This window comes from Lampris incognitus, chromosome 8 (assembly GCF_029633865.1).
Source record: "Lampris incognitus isolate fLamInc1 chromosome 8, fLamInc1.hap2, whole genome shotgun sequence".
NCBI lineage: Eukaryota > Metazoa > Chordata > Actinopteri > Lampriformes > Lampridae > Lampris > Lampris incognitus.
Genome location: NC_079218.1, coordinates 35,298,923 through 35,323,555, shown reverse-complemented (window position 1 = coordinate 35,323,555; position 24,633 = coordinate 35,298,923).

Here is a 24,633-nt window from a genome sequence, read left to right as displayed (position 1 = left end):
AGGGCCCATGTGGGATTAGTGTGGGCAAGCCCCTCCTGGGCAAAACTACTGTGGGCCCCACATGGGCTATCCACATACGGCCCACATAGGTGCCTCAAAGGGCAAAACTGCTGTGGGTCCCGCATGGGCTAACCACGTAGGGCCCAGTAAGCCCAAATAGGTGCCTCGATGGGCAAAACTGCTGTGGGCCCTGCATGGGCTGACCCACAGAGGGCCCATGTGGGCTTATTGTGGGCAAGCCCCTCATTGGCAAAACTACTGTTGGCCCCGCATGGGCTAACCACATAGGTGCCACATAGGTGCCTCAAAGGGCAAAACTGCTGTGGGCCCCGCATGGGCTGACCCACAGAGGGCCCATGTGGGCTTATTGTGGGCAAGCCCCTCTTGGGCAAAACTACTGTTGGCCCCGCATGGGCTAACCACATAGGAGCCACATAGGTGCCTCAAAGGGCAAAACTGCTGTGGGCCCCGCATGGACTGACCCACAGAGGGCCCATGTGGGCTTATTGTGGGCAAGCCCCTCATGGGCAAAACTACTGTTGGCCCCGCATGGGCTAACCACATAGGAGCCACATAGGTGCTTCAAAAGGCAAAACTGCTGTGGGCCACGCATGGGCTAACCACATAGGGCCCACATAGGCGCCTCAAAGGGCAAAACTGCTGTGGGCCCCGCATGGGCTGACCCACAGAGGGCCCATGTGGGATTAGTGTGGGCAAGCCCCTCATGGGCAAAACTACTGTGGGCCCCACATGGCCTAACCACATACGGCCCACATAGGTGCCTCAAAGGGCAAAACTGCTGTGGTCCCCGCATGGGCTAACCACATAGGGCCCACATAGGTGCCTCAAAGGGCAAAACTGCTGTGGGCCCCGCATGGGCTGACCCATGGGCTGACCCACAGAGGGCCCACATAGGGCAAAACTGCTTTGGGCCCCGCATGGGCTAACCCACAGAGGAACCATGTTGGCTTACTGTGGGCAAGACCGCAGTTGGGCTTGCCTCAAAGGGCAAAACTACTGTGGGCCCCGCATGGGCTAACCACGGAGGGCCAACATAGGTGCCTCAAAGGGCAAAACTGCTGTGGGCCCCGCATGGGCTGACCCACAGAGGGCCCATGTGGGATTAGTTTGGGCTTGCCCACATGGGCTAACCCACAGAGGGCCCATGTTGGCTTACTGTGGGGGCTTGCCTCAAAGGGCAAAACTACTGTGGGCCCCGCATGGGATAACCACGTAGGGCCCACATAGGTGCCTCAAACGGCAAAACTGCTGTGGGCCCTGCATGGGCTAACCACGTAGGGCCCAGTAAGCCCAACTAGGTGCCTCAAGGGGCAAAACTGCTGTGGGCCCCGCATGGGCTGACCCACAGAGGGCCCATGTTTGCTTATTGTGGGCAAGCCCCTCATGGGCAAAACTACTGTGTGCCCCGCATGGGCTAACCCACAGAGGGCCCACATAGGGCAAAACTGCTGTGGGCCCCGCATGGGCTAACCCAGCGTTTCTCAAACTGTATGCTGCGGCACCCTGGTATGCCGTCTGACAGCGTCAGGGGTGCCGTGAAAATATTTGCAAATCTAACATTTTTCATATCAATTATCAAAAATTAAAATACTAATTTATTTTACAAAATGTTACTGAATAAATGTGTAGCGCTATCTATCCTTTTTAACTGTCAAGGACAACGCTCCTGAGTTCTCTATACAACTCGGTATCCAATAAACTATTGAAGTATGTTAACTTCGCTTTTTATGTGTTTAAAGTATGTTCTAAAGGCTCTAAATGTCTTACAGTGTCATCTGGTAACTCCAACTAAAAAGTTGACTACCCCTTTAAGGCGCTCAAATATGGCATATGACCTCTTTAAGGCAATCTAACATGGTCTAGACACCACAGGAATAAACACACATGAATAATCCACACTCACACAGGTACATAGAATTATATATAGAAATGTATTATGAGTAATAATTATTAGAATGAATGAAAGTGATAAGCCTCAATGGCTAATGAGCCTCTGCATTCAGATATACACAAATTAATCAGACTAACACATTAGCATACAGCTCAATAACCCTATAACTAAGCCGGCAATAAAATAAAAGAAAGTCAACCCCCACTTGCAGGCCTGTTTCTTTATCGGGTACGTTGGGACCCTAAACAGCCCTCTTCGCTCCCCTTGGAAGCCCGCACATCCAGCTTGTACTCACAAAGAATGAATGCTCCTCTTCGTCTCGCGTTTCCCACCGCAGCAAATGTCAGGCCGGCAGCCCTCCTAGCTAACTGGCTAGTTAGCCGTTAGCCATTAGCACCATCTCACGGTCGAACCGTGCGCTCGCCTCGGCAGACCACCACGGCAACAGACGACTCCTTCTGCATTCCTCGATGGTCGCATGAACCCACCACTACATTGTACTGATAACGTTACTTCGCTAAACTAGAAGACGGCGCGACTCACTGTGGGGAGAGCCCCTCACCGCATCCAGTCCATTCGCCCATCTTGCTGTGCTAACAACGGACACCGTCTGGCTAGCTCGCTCTGTAATGTCGCTGGGTCCCCATATGGGACTGACGAGTAGTCAGTTTGTCTCCCAAATCCACACAAACCGTTCCCGGGATGGGTCTCGGTCAGACACCCGCACACATCACTGTTCACTAAACTCCAATTACATTTCCCTCGCCGCAAAATAGCATATAACAACTCGACATCAAACTGCTCCGTTTCGCTCACACAAGGGACGAGAGACCTCCTCCTCCTCGTCCAGTCTGCTCGTGCTGACGTTTTCCACTGCCCTCTCAACCAATCATAAAATGGTAAGTTTCCACTAAAGCAAATTTATTTCACATTGGTAAACAACTGTTTTGCAGAACAATATCAACAATATAATATAATCATATTCAAAAGGTATACAAAATAACAAACATAGGCCAAACTCTTATCTAATAGTGCAATGTAATATATCTAAGGCCTATAATTTAACCACAGGGTTACACCCTCCCCCTACTGAACGTGTGAATGCCCTCATTCACCTAGATCTAACTAGTAAGATCTCTGAACATCTGAGGGTATAAACTAAGTGTGGTGCACTAACTCTTTCCTATCCTGATAGTGACAACTCTGTGTACTATAGTTATAGGCGTATCGCTGGCTTTTCCTGGCTCATCATAGGTAAGTCTTACGACTGGCTTTACTAACCTCTTCGGCCTACCTACTGGTTGTCTTTGGGGACTAGCTTCCTCATCTACGCTGCTAGCTTGGCCCTCATCTATGTCAGACTCTGACTCTTGAGCTAACTCTTCTTCAGCCTCATCCTCCCCCTCTTCTTCTTCTTCACTTTGGTCTTAGTCATTGTTGTCATCATTTGGGTCTTCGTCATTATTCTCTTCAGTTCTAGCACCAAGAGGTTCCTCTTCCTCCTGAGGGATAACTGCTTGTTCCCGTGCAGCTCTACGCTTGTTCAAGACATCTTCCGGGTAAGGGCTGTAGGGTCTTGGTATCGGTCTCTCATACTCAGACTCTGTAGATGAGTCGGTCAAGCCCCCTTCACTATCCTCTTCTTCTGTACTGACTGTTTGAGACTGTTTGGTTTGTTGCTTCTTTCTTGTGTCGGCTCTTGTCTTTGGCTTTGGTGGTGGTCTGTGGTCGCTCTCTTCTCTTTGCATTCTGACTTGCTGCCCGATAGGTAAGAGATGATCTCGGTGCAATGTTCTGATTCCTCCGTTTCCATCCTCCTGCGTCACTCTGTAGACAGATAAGTTTGGCATCTGACTCACAACCACATGAGGAATCTCTTTCCAGCGGCTTTGGAGTTTGTGCTTGCCTTTGAGTCCGAGATTCTTCACCAACACTCTGTCGCCGGGTTCCAGGTTTGTGATCCCACCCTGCTGTCATAGGCTATCTTGTTCCTCTGGTGTGTTTTGTCGGCTGTGGCAGAGGCCAGTTGGTATGCCTTCTGCAGATCTTCTTTGAGTCTAGCCACATAGCGTGAGTGGTGACCGACATCATAGCCATCGGGAGACGTCCCGAAACACACATCCACGGCCAGCCTTGCCTCTCTCCCGTATAGTAAGTAGTAGGGTGAGTAGCCGGTTGCATCAGACCTACTGGCATTGTAGGCATGCACAACGTGGGGCACTTGCTCACTCCACCGCCTCCTCTTCTCTGGATTCAGTGTGCCTAGCATGGACAGCAGGGTACGGTTGAACCGTTCTGGTTGTGGATCTCCTTGTGGGTGGTAGGGAGAGGTCCTGGACTTTCGTATCCCCATCACTTTCAGCATTTCTCTGATTGTATGGCTTTCGAAGTCTCGGCCTTGGTCTGAATGGATCCTTGCTGGCAGACCATAGTTTACGAAGAACTTCTCGTTGAGAACTTTTGCGACTGTGAGCGCTTTCTGGTTCTTCGTTGGGTAGGCTTGTGCATAGCGGGTAAAGTGATCAGTGACCACTAGCACATTGCCAATACCCTTGCAGTCTGGCTCCACGGAGAGGAAGTCTATACAGACTAAGTCCATTGGCCCATTGCTCCGGATCTGGTGGAGCGGCGCAGCTCTCTGACAGGGACTCTTCCGTGAGACACACTTCCCGCAGTTTTTGACATACTGCTCTGTCTCTCCTGCCATTCTCGGCCAGTAGAATCTTGCCTTCAGCAAGTCAGTTGTTCTCTCGATGCCTAGATGTCCCATATCATCGTGTAAGGACTTTAGCACGACACCTCTGAACACGGCAGGCAGCACCAGCTGAGAGTACTCTTCTCCTGATGGTCTCTTGCTAATGCGATGGAGTAGGCCATCTTTCAGTTGTAGTCTTCCCAGCTCCCTTTTCATCTGGCTCACATCTGGATTGGCTTCCAGATCCTCTGGCCATTGGCCGTGTTTCAGAGCTTGGATCGTCAGTCCTATCACAGGATCCTCTTTCTGTGCGGCTTTAAGCTCGGACCTGGACATATGTCCTAGCGCACTCACATCCACGCACGTGGGGAAGGCGTAGAGCTCAGGGACACTTTCAGGACGATCTCCTAGCTGTTCAGCATATCTCGGAGATGTCTTTGGGGAGCTCAGAACGCTTACTCGTCGACAGATTGACTGCACGCCAGCTTGTGAGATGGTCTCCCAGTCTCTTTGCCTCTCTTCACCCCTCTCTTGCCTCGACAGCAGGTCGGCGTCGATGTTGCTTTTCCCAGGTCGGTAGCGGATGTCGAACTCATAGGTAGACAGATCGGCCAGCCACCGCTATCAGCTCTTGCATATGTCGTCTCACATCATCAATGTCAGCTGGGGCGAGGCGTCTGGACCACTCACGGAATGGTCGCTCATCCGACATCCTGATACTGTGCTCCACGCCTTTGGCCAAGCCAACATCCCATTCGTGTAGGGAGAAGACATCCGCATGTTGTGTGAGCTTCGTGCGGAGTCGCTCCTTCCACTCATGAGGTAGTGGCGAGTCACCGAAGTCAATCTCGCTGGCATCCCACTCCACTGAATTTGGTTCTTTTTTGTGGGTGGAGGTAACGACATCTGTGGCATACACATGACCCAGTACTGCTCCAGCAGGTATGTTGGCTTCTTTGAGTGACTCATTTCGCAGATGGACTGTGAACTGGTTGGGGTCAACGTCATAGCTGGGCACTACTATTGACGTCAGTAGCACGCCGGCAGGGAGGGGTTTGGTAGGAGAGTCATCCATCATCAGGATCTCTTTCTCCACTGGCTGGGTGAACTCTACTTTGCAGCTGGCCGCACGGCTGGCCCCAGGCGGTAGAATGAGCGAGCCTGGACCTAGCCACTTCACATATCCCACTCCCTCGTCTCCATCTTCCGTATCGTGTAGCGGGAGGTTTGGTCCGGTCTTTGTCCCAGCATCCATCTTCTTGACTCCAATGGTTTGGGCGAGGTGCACACCCACCATTTCGCCATACAGACGTGCGAGACGCTTGGGTAGATTGGCCTTGGCGTTGGTCCCCACAATGATTGGTGTTTGCTCTGGGCCTCTCAGTGTCGGGCAGATCAGGGCGAGCACGGAGATCGTCTCAGGGGCACCAGTGACTTTCTGGGGGAATTCCATCTCCACCACAACGTATCCTCTGTAGGGGTAGCTGGACTCACTCAAACCCCAGATGTCTAGGCCGTCTACTGGGTAGATGGGTACATCAGGTATGTACTTCTTGTACCAGCCTTCGAAGATTATGGTGACCTGAGAGCCACTGCCTAGTAGGGCAGTAGACAGATGTCCGTTCACCTTCACTGGCTCGAAGGATGGGGCTCCGATTAAGCCTGTTGGCAGGTTTGGGCCTCGCTGTACGTCAACAGCACTTTTCTTGGACGTGACAGTCACATTACCAGTAGAACTATCACTGGGAGGCTTCTGGCTCGTGACTTGGCCTCTCTTCCGTGACTGGATCAGCTTCTGAATCACCTTGCTCTGGTTCTCAGCGTTTCGACATTTAACAGCGAAATGGCCGCTTTCACCACACCGGTAACAGAAGTGTTCATCGGCGCCACTGCGAGGCCCTTGGGGCCTGTGACGTACAGGGCGTGTCATCTCCACTGTCATAACTGCTGCTTGGTTCTCTAGGGGACTGACTTGTCGGTGTGAGAGTTTATGCTGCATCTGCTTGACTTGCTTCTTTAGGGCTGACACTTCAGGGTCCTGCCAGTGTTCCTGTTTGGCTCTGGCGACGTTAACCTCTTCAGCGACAGAGCGGCCCTTTGTTGACATGGTAGCGAACATTGACCTTAGCTCCTTGATCTCGGCTTTCAGGTTCTGGATCTCTTCCAGCTTGCTATCATCATGTTTGGCATGGATAGTCTGCACTGAGGGGTTCAGTTTACTCCGAGAGGCTTCGCACGGTTCGACCGTGAGACCGTGAGATGGTGCTAACGGCTAACGGCTAACTAGCCAGTTAGCTAGGAGGGCTGCCGGCCTGACATTTGCTGCGGTGGGAAACGCGAGACGAAGAGGAGCATTCATTCTTTGTGAGTACAAGCTGGATGTGCGGGCTTCCAAGGGGAGCGAAGAGGGCTGTTTAGGGTCCCAACGTACCCGATAAAGAAACAAGTTGTTGTCTGGCAGAGCCACATCAAACTAATCACTCTCAGAGCCATCCCCGATCGGAGCCTTGGCAATATCCGCTATGACGCATCGATCCGCATTTAATACCTCTCCCACAAGTTTGAAACTGACAGTTTGTTGTGTGAAATTCTCTCTACAGTGTCTCCCACATAGCAAAGCCCCTTGTACAATCCCCAATCAGTCAATAATGAATGAAACAATTAGCAGTGATTATGAAGTGCTTTGCGAGGCTTCACTTTACCAATTTATCTTGATAGCATGTTCGATTAATCAGCTACCCTCAAGACAGAAGATGATGACGAGCAGCCACATAGATACACATACGTGCACGCGTATACACACACACGCACGTGTATACACATGTGCATGCCTACACACACACACACACACACACACACACACACACACACACACCATGGGCCCACTGCCACTCTTTGCACAGGGCTAAAGCAGAAAGACCAAGGGCACTCAGCCCTTGTCTGTCTATTGTGGTCTAAATTGAGGACACTTCATGCCTGCCTCCCATCACTTTAAGATAAGTCAAGAGAAGCAAAGACATATATCTCAGTTACCCTGTACAGTCACAATAAAGGTTAATGACAAACATGACAAAGAAAGAATGATGTATCCCATTTCAATGTAATTTGCTAACTAGTCATTGATTATGAGGAAATATACCATTGCACTATCTACCCAAATAGACTATTGATTAAATAATACCTTTCTTGTCCAATGTTTGCATGGATCATTAAGTTACTCAAATATACGATGAGGGCTTCATTAGGGTCTCTCCAGCCTTTTGTGTGATTCATGTTAAGCTGTTGTCTGATGCCGCTGCAGACGCAGTACATGCCAGGGTCGTTTTCCTCCTAGCACTGACCCAGAGGGCTCGCTGTCCCACAGGACAGATGGATGTTTGTTTTGGAGCCCGTTGTGTTTGATCAGGAGGGGAGGCGGACAGCAGATAAAAGATCCAGAGGTTGGCTCTGGATGCATCGTGGAATGACTGATTACTTGGCTTCTTTATGCTGTGTCTGCCCCACTAATGTAGCTCTGGATCTCCTCCTTCAAAATCAGCTCGGTCATTTCTTATTCTCTTTTAATATCAGGCCCAGGGACCAGAAGAGTGTGGGAGTGTGTGTGGGATGAGGGGAGGGGTCGTGGGAGGTGATTTGAAGGCAGTTGGATATATCTGGCAAGAATTGAGATTCGAAGCAAGTGGCATTGGCGGTAATGATACAGACTTGGTGATTTATCAAGAGTTGTTGTCTGGCAGAGCCACATCAAACTAATCACTCTCAGAGCCATCCCCGATCGGAGCCTTGGCAATATCCGCCATGACGCATCGATCCGCATTTAATACCTCTCCCACAAGTTTGAAACTGACAGTTTGTTGTGTGACATGTTAGAGTATTCCTTACATTAATAGAACTCTATTCATAAAGGAAATCGATGTCAGGCCCTGCAATGTTGCAGTGCTCTTTTTGGTTCAGTTGAGAACTTTCATCAGTCTAGAATTCATTAGGTAAGGAAGGCACTGGCTGAATTTGGACTTAGGTAGACAATGCAGTATATTAGGGGCCTGTTCAGGTCATATTTTGAGTTGTTTATCAGTTTAGTCGTTGTCAAATGGTGCACCAGGGCTGACATCAGCATCTTTTTCAAGGATCTTTACACAAGGCAGTATTGAAAGCCTGTCTTTTCCTGATCGAAAGATCACTCCCACCTCTGAGAGAGCACAACACTGTAAAACATGAACATTCAAAACAATTTAAAAAAAAGTCAATGCAAATTGGCAAAATGTAAATGATGTGTATGCTTCATTCAAATTTAACTTTTTTCAAAGGTGATATGATTTGGATTTGTGTCCAGCAGGTTATGAATTTGAAATTTTAATATCCCTCCAATTTATGACTTGAATTTCATCGTCCAAATGTGCTAATCTAGCTAAACATCTGCAAACATTATACACCCTGAACAATCTGAATTTAAGTGAGGGCAGCTGGAGAAGGTGTGATGATAAGAGCCAATTTAACCCAGAGGGCTAAAGCCTCTGAATCCTTATATTATACTTGTATACGTATATTCCTGTTTATAAAGTGGATAGCTCAAATCAAACAATCTGATTGGTTGTTAGCCATGGTATAATAACCGTATACACTGGTGATGACATCGAATTCCTGTACACAATTCAATATCACTTTGTGTGTTGGGGAGAATAAAAACTAGTTATAACATAGTTATAACTAGTTATGACATACAAATTAATATAAATAGATATTCAAATGATGAAATCAACCTGTTATGCACAAAATATAAATAAAATAAACTAGCAGGTTGCATAGCAACCGCCTTGCACTATGTGCAGGCAGCCAGGATGCCTATTTCTTTGTAAGAACAATGGTTTATGTGCATGTTAATAAAAACAGTCTTTCATATTGCTATACTTGGTAACCATTTTATTGAAGCAATAGCTCACTCTGGGCTGTGAGGTATTGTGATTATATCACAATATATCACGGCCTGGAGCGAGCTATTGCTTAAGTATATCTATATATAGGCAATCCTTGGAGTTTTCAGCTCTCACGTGTAGGTGTGTCACATCATTAAAGAGTAACACAATACACAGTACATTACTTTTAAAAATGCCACTTTGGGAAAAGCAAGGTGTCATGTGGGAGAACGGGACTCGGTCTCTAAAAACTGGCCCAAAAATGGGGAGAATTGAGATGCAAACTCCACCTCTGACAGTTTAGGATTTTTTCTTTTTATTTATTCATTTATTATTTATTCCCACTGACATCCTGCCCTGAAATCTCCAGTGGTACATCTCCAATAATGAAAGTGGTTTGTTAAAGTTATCTTGAATTAATGTCCAGTATCCATAGGTTTCATAAGGTAAAAAGCATGTAGACATGTCTATGAAAAATAAATAGATAAGATTTAGGATTATAATACAAATTAAAGAGGATGAGCAACACTGCAGATGCACATGTTATGCACAAAAAGCCTTTCTTGCATTTTGTAATGCTGCCCTGTCACTGAATTAGCTGCAGTCTTTGGTCCTGATGTCCAATTTCCCCCACAAGTTATACCCATCTGTCATTGTCACTGAATGTGTACTTAGTTAAAGTGAGGCAAACTTATCAAGTTATTTCCGCAGCAGACATCTAACGATTCTGTTGCATGATATGCCCTTTGCTAGTGGGTATTAAATCCAAAATGGTGCCTCCATCATCTCTAACTGAAATTATGACTTGAGTCTCAAACTGATATTAGACTAGAGGGTCTGCAATTCATACTAATATAAGGAGTATTTTGGCATTACTTTGGTAGAGATGGAGAGTAGGATAAACACAGGGAGCGAGCGAGAGAGAGAGAGAGAGAGAGAGAGAGAGAGAGAGAGAGAGAGAGAGAGAGAGAGAGAGAGAGAGAGAGAGAGAGAGAGAGAGAGAGAGAGAGAGAGAGAGATTTAAAATACATACAGTGCATCCGGAAAGTATTCACACCCCTTCACTTTCCCCACATTTTTTTATGTTACAGCCTTATTCCAAAATGGATTAAATTCATTTTTTTTCTTATCAGTCTACATACAATACCCCATAATGACAAAGCGAAAAAGGTTTGAAAAAGGAAAAAACTGAAATATTGCATGTACATAAGTATTCACACCCTTTGCTATGACACTCAAAAAATTGAGCTCAGGTTCATCCTGTTTCCACTGATCATCCTTGAAATGTTTCTGCATCTTGATTGGAGTCCACCTGTAGTAAATTTAATCGATTGGACATGATTTGGAAAGGCACACACCTGTCTATATAAGGTCCCACTGTTGACAGTGCATGTCAGAGCAGAAACCAAGCCATGAAGTCAAAAGGAATTGTCTGTGGACCTCCGAGACTCGATTCTTCTCTGTTTGGACAGCAAAAAAAACAACCTTACATTCAAACAAAACACAAAAGATTTAGACTTTGTTATCCTCCAAGAGACCTGGTGTAGATCTGATTCCAACATCCACTGCCCCCCAAATTACAAATAAATCTTTGTGCCCTCAATCAAAAACCTAACAAATAAAAGAGGGAGAGATTCAGGAGGCGTCATAATTTAGTAAAAATCAGAACTGTCAAAATCCATCCATTCATCCATTGTATTAACCGCTTATCCTGCTGGAACCCATTCCAGCAGTCATTGGGCGGCAGGCGGGGAGACACCCTGGACAGGCCGCCAGGCCATCACAGGGCCGACCCTCACACACATTCATTCCTAGGGACATATAGTACGGCCAATTCACCTGACTTAAGTGTCTTTGGACTGTGGGAGGAAACCGGAGCCCCCAGAAGAAACCCACACAGACACAAGGAGAACATGCAAACTGCACACAGAGGACGACCCGGGATGACCCACCAAAGTTGGACTACCCCGGGGCTTGAACCCAGGACCTTCTTGCTGTGAGGCGACCATGCTAACCACTGCGCCACCATGCCACCCAACTGTCAAAATATATAACAATAATAAAATCTGAGCCCTCACACATTTGGATCAAAATACAAAAAGACCACACACATACAGAAAGAGATCTGTTTTTCTGTACAGTATATGTTTGTTCCTCCCAGTGACTCTCCCTACTATAACGCCCAGTGACTCTCCCTAATATAACAAGGAAATCTTCTCACATCTCCACACCCAGATCTGCAGATTTCAGGCCCAGGGAAATGTGCTGATCTGTGGAGACCTCAATGCACCTACTGGATCACTTCCAGACTCAAACTCAGAGGATGGTAATAATCACATATTTGGACAAAATTTTCCTCAAAACATCACTAACCTTCCTCACCAAAACTCTGACCCCAGGTAAACAAGAATGGAAGAGACCTGCACACAAAGTAAAATGCAATGCTATCTGGACCTACAAAGACAGTATACTGTGGCAACCTACCTGACCACAGTAACTGATGTTAAACACAGAAACATGTTAACAAAGAACTGACTGAGTGCTCATAGCCTGGCCATAGAAACAGGCAGATATAAGAAAACATGGCTGCCAAAAGAGGAGCGACTGTGCCAACAGTGTGGAGGAACTGCTGTAGAGACAGAGCAGTACTTCCTCACACAGTGCCCAAAATGTAAACTTATCAGGGAACAATTTTTCCCAAAATTCAGCAATAAACACCCACAATTTATCAAATCAGATAATGAAAAACAAAAAATTATACTGGGGAAATGAAAGAATGTTGCATTCTCGCAGGACAGGTTATTTCTGCCTGCCACCAAATGAGGGAATCAGGATGACCTGCTGATCTACATCAGGCCTCAGTTTTAAGTTACCTTCGTTTTATTTATGCATTATATGTATATATTATTGTCTTCTTTCTAAATGTATACTTATTAACATTTGTTATTTGTACAATGCTTTGGCAATACTGTATTTTGTTATGGTCATGCCAATAAAGCAATTTGAATTTGAATTTGAATTTGAGAGAGAAAGAGTTGATCCATTCTGTGCACACCATCATGAGTGTCAGACAAACGTGGAATACCTGTCAAGTGTATTAGTAAGATGTGGAAAGTGAGAGAGGGTCCAAAATGAAATAGCTGGTGAGAAGATAAGTTCTGTTTTTGTATGCAGCCCAGCGCATATTGAATCTATAAGACCTCTGTATCCACCCCAACTCCCCACTCTTCCTTTCTTAGGGAGTGCAGCAAAGTTGTTGTTGAGCTTTTTAGGCAGCCTCGCTCCAGCATGGTTTTAAATTCTGCGGCATGCCTGCATTTTAACCCCATCCTCCCTAACACTACAAAACAAAAACTCCTTTTACCAGCAGGCGGGACCGAGGCTGTGTCAATTCCATCACCGCGATGAATATTTAATCAAAAATCGTCTTTTGTGTGCCGCAGAAATAGGGGAACGCAGAAGAGAAAGTTGAAATCTGTATCTGCTGCAAAATCCTGCTGGAAATGAGGGCTAAGAGCGTCCTTTATATCATTTGAACTTTGGAAATTGAGTGGTTAATCATTATAGCATCCAAGCAAAGAACAAAATAGAGAGATTCTTTGTGTACGTGTTCATGTTATTTATGTTTGCATTGCAAACATAAATAAACGTTTTTGTTTTTTTTTGAAAACCATCAATGGTGTTGATAAAAGTGCTCAACAAATGATGAGCAGAATATTAAGATTAATAAAAACAAACTTGTATTTTTGTGCAAATTAAATAGAGGAGGCTGATAGCTAATGCAATTGGGTGTTATTATACCACTTGCCTTATCTCCTCTTAAAGGATCTTTTGATTTGAGGAACTAATTTAATTTTTTTCAAGGTGAAGTTGATTATTAGCTCTTGACTTTTTCTTGGTTTGTATGGAAGCTTATTAAAAATTCATATCAAAGTATCATTCAATTTGTGTCTGTAAGGAATTTCCATACGGATTTAAATGTCATGACATCAAATTCAAAGGAGTTCACTATATGAGACTAGAGCAGTAAAAATTCCTCTGATTATCATGACATCAATTAAGTCAGAAGAGCTACTGAAATATAAAGAAAATTCTCTTGTCTACATTAATATCCAGTTAAAATGTCTATGGTTATGGGTTAGTTAAAATGTCTAGGGTTATGGGTTAATGTCTAGGGTTCAAGGGGCATGTGGGTGGCTTAACGGTCTATTCTGTTGCCTACCAACATGGAGATCACTGGTTCGAATCCCCGTATTACCTCTGTCCGTGTCTGTGGGTGGGAAGCCGGATGTGGGTGTGTATCCTGGTCGCTGCACTAGCGCCTCCTCTGGACGGTCAGGGCACCTGTTCGGGGAGGGGGAACTGGGGCGAATAGCGTGATCCTCCCATGTGCTATGTCCCCCCCATGTGCTATGTCCCCCCCCATGTGCTATGTCCCCCCTGGCAAAACTCCTCACTGTCAGGTGAAAAGAAGCGGCTGGCGACACCACATGTATGGAGGAGGCATGTGGTAGTCTGCAGCCCTCCCCAGGTCGGCAGAGGGGGTGGAGCAGCGACTGGGACAGCTCGGAAGAGTGGGGTGATTGGTAATTGGTTGGATACAATTGAGGAGAGAATATCTGGGGTTTACAGTATTTTTTGTGATTTTTCTTTTTTTTTTTTTCCTTTGGAGAGAGTGTTTCCTTGTGCCTTATGGTAATATACTATAAGGCCTTAAAATCACCATGAACACCCCACCAGTTTCCTTCAAAATTCAGACTGACTCAGTGCTGTTAGCTAATTAGCTGCACTCACAGTGTTGTGTTCCTTCTGTACGGAATATACTCCTGCATTTGACAGAAATGCACATGGAGCAAAGAAGAAATAGCATTGTTTCAAAGCATTTTTTTTCTCAATGCATTTTTTTTTCTCAAAGCATTTTTTGTTCAAATTAACTGAAGAGAGATTGCTACAGAGAGATAGAGACAGAGGTGATAGATGGAGAAGTAGAGCGGGGGGGGGGGTTTGGTAATGGACAGTTGCCATCCGCATAGTCGGGGTAAACTTTGACCTGAGTTAAACTCTTGAATTACCATCTTGGAAGAGGAAGTGGGTCATCCTGCTAAGCCCCATGGGCCTGTTTTCCCAATATGTTTCAGAAGTGGCATAATCACTGTCCCACTTGAGTTCAGTGAGCAAATATTATCTGAGAGCGAAAGATGCTTTTTGGACACTGGACCTTGGCGCAGAGTTCTCCCTTCCAGGGAAATTGTCTATTCAGTCGATGAAATTGTATCTGCCCCTTTGCCAACATGTCCCTTCTCTGAACCTAAAAATGCACACATTTTATACCATGTCTGTGTATTGATACCAAGTCAAAGCATTTTACTGATTTCATGTCTCTTCCTTTTGGTGTGTTATCGGGCTCGTATTCTGTCTATCACAAGGATCCGAAAGTCAGTCATTTCTGAGGCATGGAGATAAGGTCTAAAAGGGCTGCATTTAAGTTTGTTTCACAAAGTTATCTTTGAACTCGTATATCCACAGCTGGATTGTGCTTCACAGACCCCTCGCTGCTCACAGAGTAGCCTAAGATCTCATTGGTACGGCAGTGCACATGGTGCAACTGACTGCAAGACCCCATTTTCAATCCTGCGAGGCTTATGTATTTTTTTTTCTCCCATTGCCACCCAAGATTCATTGTAGCATGTGTGTGGCAAGCTGTCAACAAACATCCGAGTCCACTGCTGTGTTGTGCGATGTCACCAATCTGAAATGTTCCACTCCTCCTCAATCCATGTTAGGGGAGAGGCATCAAAGAGCACAGCCACCGTCACATCCATCACAAAAAGCCCACCTCCGTGAAAGACAGTTCCCTCAGCTGACTTCATAGGTTGAAATGAGGGGCACTTCTCACCTTTCTTAAACCTTTATTTTATTTATTTATTTATTTATTTTCACTCCCCCTCGCTCTTGACTGCTTGCCGGTCCATCTCTGTTATCCCAAGCTCGCGTTCGAGTTGAGGCACGTGCTCACATTCACACATGTACAAAAGGACTCTGTGACAATGCACACCAAGATACAAGCATATGCTGTATCAGCACACTCATCCCAGGCATGGTGTAATTGCACGGACAGGGGCAGAATAGACTGCCTCTGTGTAGCTTCTCTGCACACCTATTTCACTGGCATGTTCTGCGTCTGTTCTCAGACGACTGCATCTATTATGGGCTTTTGAGTGAGCACATTCTCAAATGTCAGAGGGATTGGATAGCGGCAGTTTGACAGTGAGTTAAGTAGCCATGAGAGGAGAGAGAAACCCATATTCTCCACTGAAGTCTTAAAGACACCATATCCAATCCCCTGAGTGTGGTAGGAAGTGTCACACCGTGGCCTTGGCACACCATTTTGAACTTTGATATTTTGCTATTGGTAAACTGTATCAGATTTTTGGTTGGGAGATGAATTAAAGATGGACATGTTTGTCCATCATGTCTGACCAACCTAAAAGAATATTTAATGGGTGCAAATAATTAAGTTCCAGAAATCATTCTCATTGTACAGAAGGTGAAAGAGTAAAACATTTTCAAATATGAACTGCCAGAGCAGAGGTTAGGCAAGAAAACACCACAAGATAAGATATGCAAAGATATGTGAATCTTTCTGCCATAATCAAGGACAAGAGGGGCAACTCTTAACATCAATCAATATCCATCACTGATCAATCAATAAGGATGGAACTCACCTAATCAATCATGCATGAGAGTCCACCATTTATCTACAATGATCAGCTAAAACATTATGACCACCTGCCTAGTATGCTGTTGGTCCTCCGTGTGCCACCAAAACAGCACCGATCTGCCAAAGCATGGACTCTACAAGACCCCCGAAGGTTTCCTGTGGTATCTGGCACCAAAACATTAGCAGCATATCTTCCATGAGCCACCGTGGATCTGACTTGTAGTCAAACACATCCCACAGATGCTCAATAGGATTGAGATCTGGAGAATTTTGAGACCAGTGCAACGCCATGAACACTTCATAATGTTCCTCAAACCGTTCCTAAACAATGTGTGCAGTGTGACAGAGCAGATTATCCTGTTGAAAGAGGCCATTGCCATCAGGGAATACCATTGCCATGAAGAGGCTTTTTTTTTTTTTTTTAGGGAAATGTTCCTTATCCAATGCGAGAGTCTAAGGACAGGATGTTGTATTGCTGTAAAGCCCACTGAGAGTCACAAAATTCTAATTCTTGATATTGGGCTATACAAATAAAATTGACTTGACTTGTGCCTTTTTTGTAGTTATTCAGTTTAGCTGTGAGTGGTCATACTGTTTTGGCTTATCAGTGTATATTGCATGCATTGCAGTGTCATCAGTAGTTTTAATGAAGCTGGTTTCTGCGTGGCGGCACAGTGCCACAGTCGCCTCACAGCAAGAAGGTCCTGGGTTCGAGCCCCGGGGTAGTCAAACCTTGGTGGGTCATCCTGGGTCATCCTCTGTGTGAGTTTGCATGTCCTCCCCGTGTCTGCATGGGTTTCTTCTGGGGGCTCCGGTTTCCTCCCACAGTCCAAAGACATGTAAGTCAGGTGAATTGGCTGTACTAAATTGTCCCTAGGTATGAATGTGTGTGTGTGTGTGTGTGTGTGTGTGTGTGTGTGTGTGTGTGTGTGTGTGTGTGTGTGTGTGTGTGTGTGTGTGTGTGTGTGTGTGTGTGTGCCTTGTGATGGCCTGGCGGCCTGTCCAGGGTGTGTCCCTGCCTGCTGCCCAATGACTGCTAGAATAGGCTCCAGCATCCCCCCTAACCCTGAGAGCAGGATAAGCGGTTCAGATAATGGAAGGATGGATGGATGGATGGTTTCCGCCTGCTGTGATTCTTATGTGCTCAAATTTAGTGGCTTGTTCTGTGTTTACTTGAGAAACCTATAGGTTCCATATAAAGTGCACTGGACAGGATAGTCACCATTCACATTTGTGAACTTTTACATACAATAAGAATTGATTTACCTTTATATTGTGACTTTGAAGCAATTTCAACAATAAATCAGAGAGTTGGTGGTTGCAGCCTTATCTAACAAATTATATCAAGAAAGTCAAGAAAGTCATTTCCAAACTTCGCTGCTGTCAGCAAAAACATCCAAAGTCAGATTTTGGTCATCTTCACTTTTCTGCTTTAATTATTAATTTCATTTCATTTTAGACTTTTAGTTTAGGATTCAGACAGCATATATTATCTTAATTGCATTAAATATCCACGGAGATGTTTGCTTCATATGATAAAGACTGGGTTAGATCTTTTTTTTTTCTACTATGTTCTTTGTCCTCTCTGAGGTGATGCATTTCCATCCCGCTGCCACTGACCTGCTCTGACATGGGGAGGTGTCTATCCAGGCATGGTGGGCTTGTTATTTTCCCAGCAGGCACCTCATTAGGGTCCCTATGACCTTTTCCAATTGAGCAGACCAACGATAGCGCAGTGTTTTGAATACAGATATCCACCCAAATGACATTTATACGAAAGAAAGAACATTCTGCCCCGATTCTATCTCATGCTGCCATCCTGAAGATTGGTAGGAGGGTTTTAAGGATGAATCGAACTGATTGTTCAAGCCAGTTTATTCCATGTTGGTAAAATATGCAATTGGTGTTGAGAAGACAGCATGAGTCATTAACTGTAAATTCCACCAAATTTCATGGCATATCATTTAGCAAGTGAAAAACTGTAGGTTGTTTCTGAAAAATGTCAGATCCTCAAGGCTGAAAACATTTTATTCGGGAGAGAGACAGCTTTTCACTTGCTTTACTACTTACTACTTACTCACTTGCACTTCTTATAATGGTATTGCAGCAGTTGAGGCAGAGAGAAAAAAACAATTGTGTCACAGGGGAAAGACTTAATACATAACTGAATGATATAAAAACACATAAACAGATTCAATGAATCACTGGAGAAAGGGGTATTTTCAAATGTAGCATGAAACCAAACAGAATACCTAACAGTATCTGGACAGAAGTAAAACGACTCCACGCACATACACCAAAATGCTCTTTTACAGTCCTCCAAAAGTTGCACACAGTCAGCAGAAAGCCTTTTCATGTCTGTACTTTTTGCTAAACAAAATTTCATACACTAGTGCTGTCAGTCTGGAATTCAATTTGGAAGGTTGGGATTAATGTGCATGTGCCAGACTCTGATTTCAGACATGAAGATCACTGTTTTGCAACGCATTCTCGTATGAATAGTATATTTCCAGGAGCCTTGTTGAATGATAAGTATGATATACCCTGTATTCGTTTGCTTATGTATTTCCCCTTTCTCCTCAGTAATACAGTAAACAAACAAATTGTAAAGGACGTCCCTCCTTTCAAAGTCAGACCATACAGTAACTGATCCACTCAAAATCTTGTCTTATTTAGCAGCCACACACCTGAGGGGCAAAATCCATTCCAATTATCCATAACTCCACAAGCTGTGGTCATATCCTGCCCCCGTCCTTGACTGGCCTGCAGTTTTGCATCTTGCATATCATTAGTTTAAGAGGCACCCTTATTCCCTGCTGGAGAGGTGTGTAACCTAGATTACCTTCACCTACGCCAAGGACCCAATTTGCACTTCTCGGGCACACTACACTAGAAGTTTGCCCCATTCGAACACTATGTGGACATTTAATTGTTGATTATCTACCTATGTTCATTCATTTAAGATTACAAAAAAACGAAAAACAACAAATAGACCACTAAGGAAAATCTCTCACTAACACACCCATCCACATATACGCACTGTTTGCTGGTCCATATCTACGGGGGTTGGGGGTAAGTTTCAAAGAAGAAAAAATTTTTGGAATGAGGCTCTAAAGTTAAAATATGCTCAGCAAGGTTTGGGTACACTTGGCTATAGAAACAGATAAATTGGGGGGGGGGGGACAGTTTCAAATACAATTCAAAAATTAACAATTCAGTGCCTAGCCCCCTGCAACTCTAACCCGTGATGGATAAAGCCTTTTTTCCTCCAACATGAGCTGCACGTAACTCTTTAAAATCTTCATGTATAGTGAATATGTAGGATAAAGCTTTGTGTCCACTGAAAAATTATCTCATGGAAAACACTGCTAGCACTGGACTTGAGTGCTTGAATTGTGCTGTGGTAAAAACAGTTCAGAGAGGAGGTTGCTACACAGTGGAAGGAAATATTCCTTCTTGTCTTGATTCATATTATGATTGTGTAAAATCTAAAATAGACAAGAGTTTTCCAGAACCAACATCATTTATTAATTCATTTTCATCCATTTGTTTTTGATTCCCCTTTCTGCTGTGACAAATGACATCTAGATTTTCCTTTCTGGTCCTGCCCCGCTTTCGTTATCATTGAGTTTTTTGAACTGGAAGAGACTTTGATGAGCTGCGAACTTCAGCAAAAGCTGAACATGTTCAAATAATTGAAAGAAAAGTTGTGCTTATGGTGTAGGCTCTAAAAATAGGTCAAGTCCCTGCATTGGCTCGAGGACTCAAGGTGCAACTATAACGCAGCAGTTACTCAGTTGATTCAGTGTTAATAAACTTTCTCTTTAAGCATCCTGACCACGAGCATAGCTTTACGGCTGTAGAGTGGGGATATCACAGCGAGAGAGTTTGCGGGTTCACTTGACTAAATGAAAGAAGAAGAGAGAAGACTTAGCCAAGTGTTGCCAGCGTCTAGCCTTTCTTATTTTCAAATCACCGCTTTTTGCCATGTTTTCCTGCTAGCTGATGGATGGGATGGTAGCTAAGTGGATAACATCATTCTCCTTGAACACTGACGACGAGTTGGCCACCATCACCTACTTCTGTTCTTGGACCACTTGAGTATCAGAGAACATATTTCTTTGATATTGGGCACTATAATGTGTGTGTATATATATATATATGTGTGTGTGTGTGTGTGTGTGTGCGTGTGTGTATATGTATGTATGTATGTATGTATGTATGTATGTATGTATGTATGTATGTATGTATGTATGTATTTATACACGTATACACGTATACATATACATACACATACATACATACATACATACATACATACATACATACATACATACATACATACATACACACACACACACACACACACACACACACACACACACACACACACACATACACACACACACACATCTATATATATATATATATATATGTGGGTGTGTGTTTGTGTGTATGTGTGTGTGTGTGTGTGTGTGTGTGTGTTCTGTTTTTTTTGTTTTTTTGGGTACCCAATTTTTGTTTTGTTTCAACTGTTTATTGGGAGTGTTTTCACATAGCATAGTGAGAAGGCTGGTCATCTCTTAGCACACCAGCTTAAGTGCCATGTGGTTGCTCGACTGATCCCACAAATTAGGAAAACAAATGAGGAGTTAACTACTGACCCAGGAGAAATTAATGAAACATTCACCTCAGTTTAATCAAACCTATATATGTCAGAAGCAACAAGTCACAGTATTGATATGGGGGAAAAAAATCATAATCCCCAGGCTCCTTCTATCAATGCAATGCAAAGTGGCAAAATGCCTGGCCCGGATGGGTACCCAATAGAGTTCTTTAGAACATTTTCTAACAAGTTGTTGATAATTTTACTCAATATGTTTAATGATTCTCTGTCTTGTGGGTCGCTGCCACAAACACTGACCGAAGCATCAATTACCCTCCTGCTTAAGCCAGGTAAAGATAACACAGCATGTGGTTCATATCGACCCATCTCTCTCCTAAACTGTGATGTAAAGATCCTAGCCAAATCGCTTGCCCTATGCCTAGAAACCACAGTGCATGAAGTGATATCTGTTGACCAAACTGGCTTCATTTCGGGACAACATTCATTTACAAATATCCATCAGCTTTTGAATATTATTCACTCTCCTGCGTCCAGTGAGGTACCAGATGTGGTCATCTCACTGGATGCAGAGAAAGCTTTTGACAGGGTCGAATGGAAATTTTTGTTCACTTGTTTAAAAATGTTTTGGGTATGGTCCTAATTTTATTTCATGAATTAAGCTTTTGTATACTTCACCCAAAGCCTCAGTTGTTACAAATGGTAAACAATTACAATACTTCCAGCTGTCAAGAGCGACCCGTTAAGGTTGCCCACTCAGTCCATTACTATTTGCTTTAGCTATAGAGCCCTCATCCATTACTCTTAAATCATTACCATCTGTAAGTGGAATTCATAGAGGAGGAATAGAGCATAGGTTGTCTTTATACGCTGATGATTTATCATTATATGTTTCAGCTCCAGTTCTAAGCACACCCCACATTATCCACACTTTGGAGAGCTTTGGTACATTCTCTGGGTACAAAGTAAACTTTGGCAAAAGTGAATGTTACCCTGTTAATGACTTCACTGTTCAAATACAGGATAATGCCTTACCATTCCAAATGTCTAGAAATGGCTTTAAATATTTGGGCATTAATATCACGAGAGACATGCAAAGTCTTTATCAGGGGAACTTTTCTCCTTTATTTGAGAAAGTCAAACTAGACCTGAAAAAGGCTGAAGTGACTTCACTTGTCCTCGGCAGGAAAGGTGAATAGTATTAAAAGGAATGTACTCCCCAAAATCCTTTATTTATTTCAATGTATCCCACTTTATCTTCCTAAATCCTTTTTTTAAATTCATTGATGAGGCTATCATTTGATTCAAAAAGACTGGTAAGATCCCTAGAGTACATGTAGGATTACTACAAAGGCCTAAATTACAGGGTGGCTTAGCTCTACAAAATCTTTGCTATTACTATTGGGCTGCAAATGTTCAAAAAATTATGTATTGGCTTCACTCTCCAGATACAGACTGGTGTAACTTTGAGGCTACATCTTGTATCTCATCATCTCTCACAGCCCTGGTCACTTCCAGCTCTCCTCTTTCTATTACACACTCTACTAACAACCCAGTCGTCATCAATACCCTCAAGATATGGTTTCTATTTAGACGGAACTTTGGGTTCAAACATTGTCTTGGCATGAGTCCTATATGTAATAATCACCTTTTCCCCCCCATCTAGATTAGACATTGCATTCTCTTTTTGGCAAAGACAAGGTATTTCTAAATTTAAAGATATGTACATAAACAGTGTATTTGCAAGCTTTGATGACTTATCACAGAAAAGTGCACTCCCTCGGTCTAGCTTATTTTTATATTTTCAAGTCCACTACCTCCTTCAGAGCCATGACTCCAACTTTCCAAACTTTTCTTGCTTCATAAATGCTTCATAAATTTCTTGAAGAATTTGGAGAATTTGTCTCAGGCCTTGTTTCTCACTCTGATGAGATTCTAATTCTAGGTGATTTCAATATTCATCTGAATAAGGCTGCTAATCCTCTCAGTAAAGTCTTTCTGGCACTAGTTGATACTTTTGGGTTCACTCAGTTTGTTCAAGAGTTGACTCATTGCAGTGGTAACACCCTTGATTTGGTTTTATCTAAAGGAATAGCTGTTTCTGATCTGAATGTCTTACCAACCACATCTGCTGTGTCTTATCATTTTCTCATCAAATTTGAAGCATTATTGGCCTGTCCAGTTAATGTCAGCACCGATGTAATTGCCACTCGCCATATCGGTCCCTCCACTGTAGCTGCATTTGGCCAGCAGCTGCCTGAAGTTTTGGCTCCTTTCACTGTGGTAAATGACTTTGTTGAAAATTTCCCTGGTGACTTAAATGTGACCCTCTCTAGTCTTCTCGATTCAGTTGCACCTCTCACTACCAGAGCTAGGCGACTAAAGAGGCCTACACCCTGGTTTAAGGATGAGACACGTGCTCTTAAGCGGACCTGCAGGAGACTGGAACGTAAATGGCGAAAATCAAAATTGGAAGCTTTTTACCAATCATGGCACGAGTGTTTAGTGAAATACAAGCGTGCTTTATCTACTGCAAAAACATCGTATCTCTCTCACTTAATAAATATTAATAAACATAACCCCAGATTTCTCTTTAACACTGTATCTAAACTTACTAAAAAGCAGTCGTCTATTAGCTGCTCACCATTCACAGCCCATCAATTTCTAGATTTTTTTTCTGCAATAAGGTTGATGAGATCTTGAACAAAATTAGTTCTTCAACTCCATCTACTCCTGCAGATCCTGTCATACTAAATTCATATCTACACAATGAGTCACTGTCAGTTTCAGTTATTACAGCTTTTGAGACTATCTCACTTGATACTTTGACTAGGTTCGTGTCAGCTTCTAAACCAACTGCTTGCCTACTTGATCCCTTACCAGCAAAACTTTTTAAAGACCTCTGGCCTTTTCTTGGACCTACAATGCTAGACATTGTTAATTTATCTCTTACTACTGGCATTGTTCCCAGCAGTTTTAAGACAGCTGTGGTTAAACCTCTACTTAAAAAAACCACACCTTGATCCAGGGTCTCTTAATAACTATCGGCCAGTCTCTAATCTTCTATTCTTCTCTAAAGTACTAGAGAGAGTTGTGTAGCAACAACTTTTGACCCATATAAAAGAACACGATCTATATGAACCTTTTCAGTCGGCTTTCAGGCCCTGTCACTCAACTGAAACTGCTCTGACTAGAGTGGTAAATGATCTTCTACTGGCGATCAACTCTGATTCCACTTCTGTGCTTCTACTACTGGACCTCAGTGCAGCCTTTGACACCATTGATCACTGTATACTTTTGGATAGATTAAATTGTAATTTTGGTGTCTCTGGCTTAGCTCTCTCTTGGCTTAAGTCCTGCTTATCTGGAAGAACACATTGTGTCTGCTATAATAATATTATATCAACATTTTCTGACATTAAATATATGGTTTGCCTCAGGGCTCAGTACTTGGCCCTCTACTTTTCTCTCTTTACATTACACCTCTTGGCCAAATATACGCAGTTACGGAATAAATTTCCATTGCTATGCTGATGATACTCAGTTGTATGTGCCTATAAGGGCTGATGATCATACTCAAATCACTAACTTAGAGGCCTGCTTGGCTACTGTGAAAAACTGGATGTCACTTAACTTTCTACTTTTAAATTCAGATAAAACCCGAGATGCTAGTCATTGGCCCTGCTAGACACAGACACCAATTTGATCAAGTAACGATAACAATCGACAGCTCTGTGGTTTCACAAAGTGTGGCAGCCAAAAATCTTG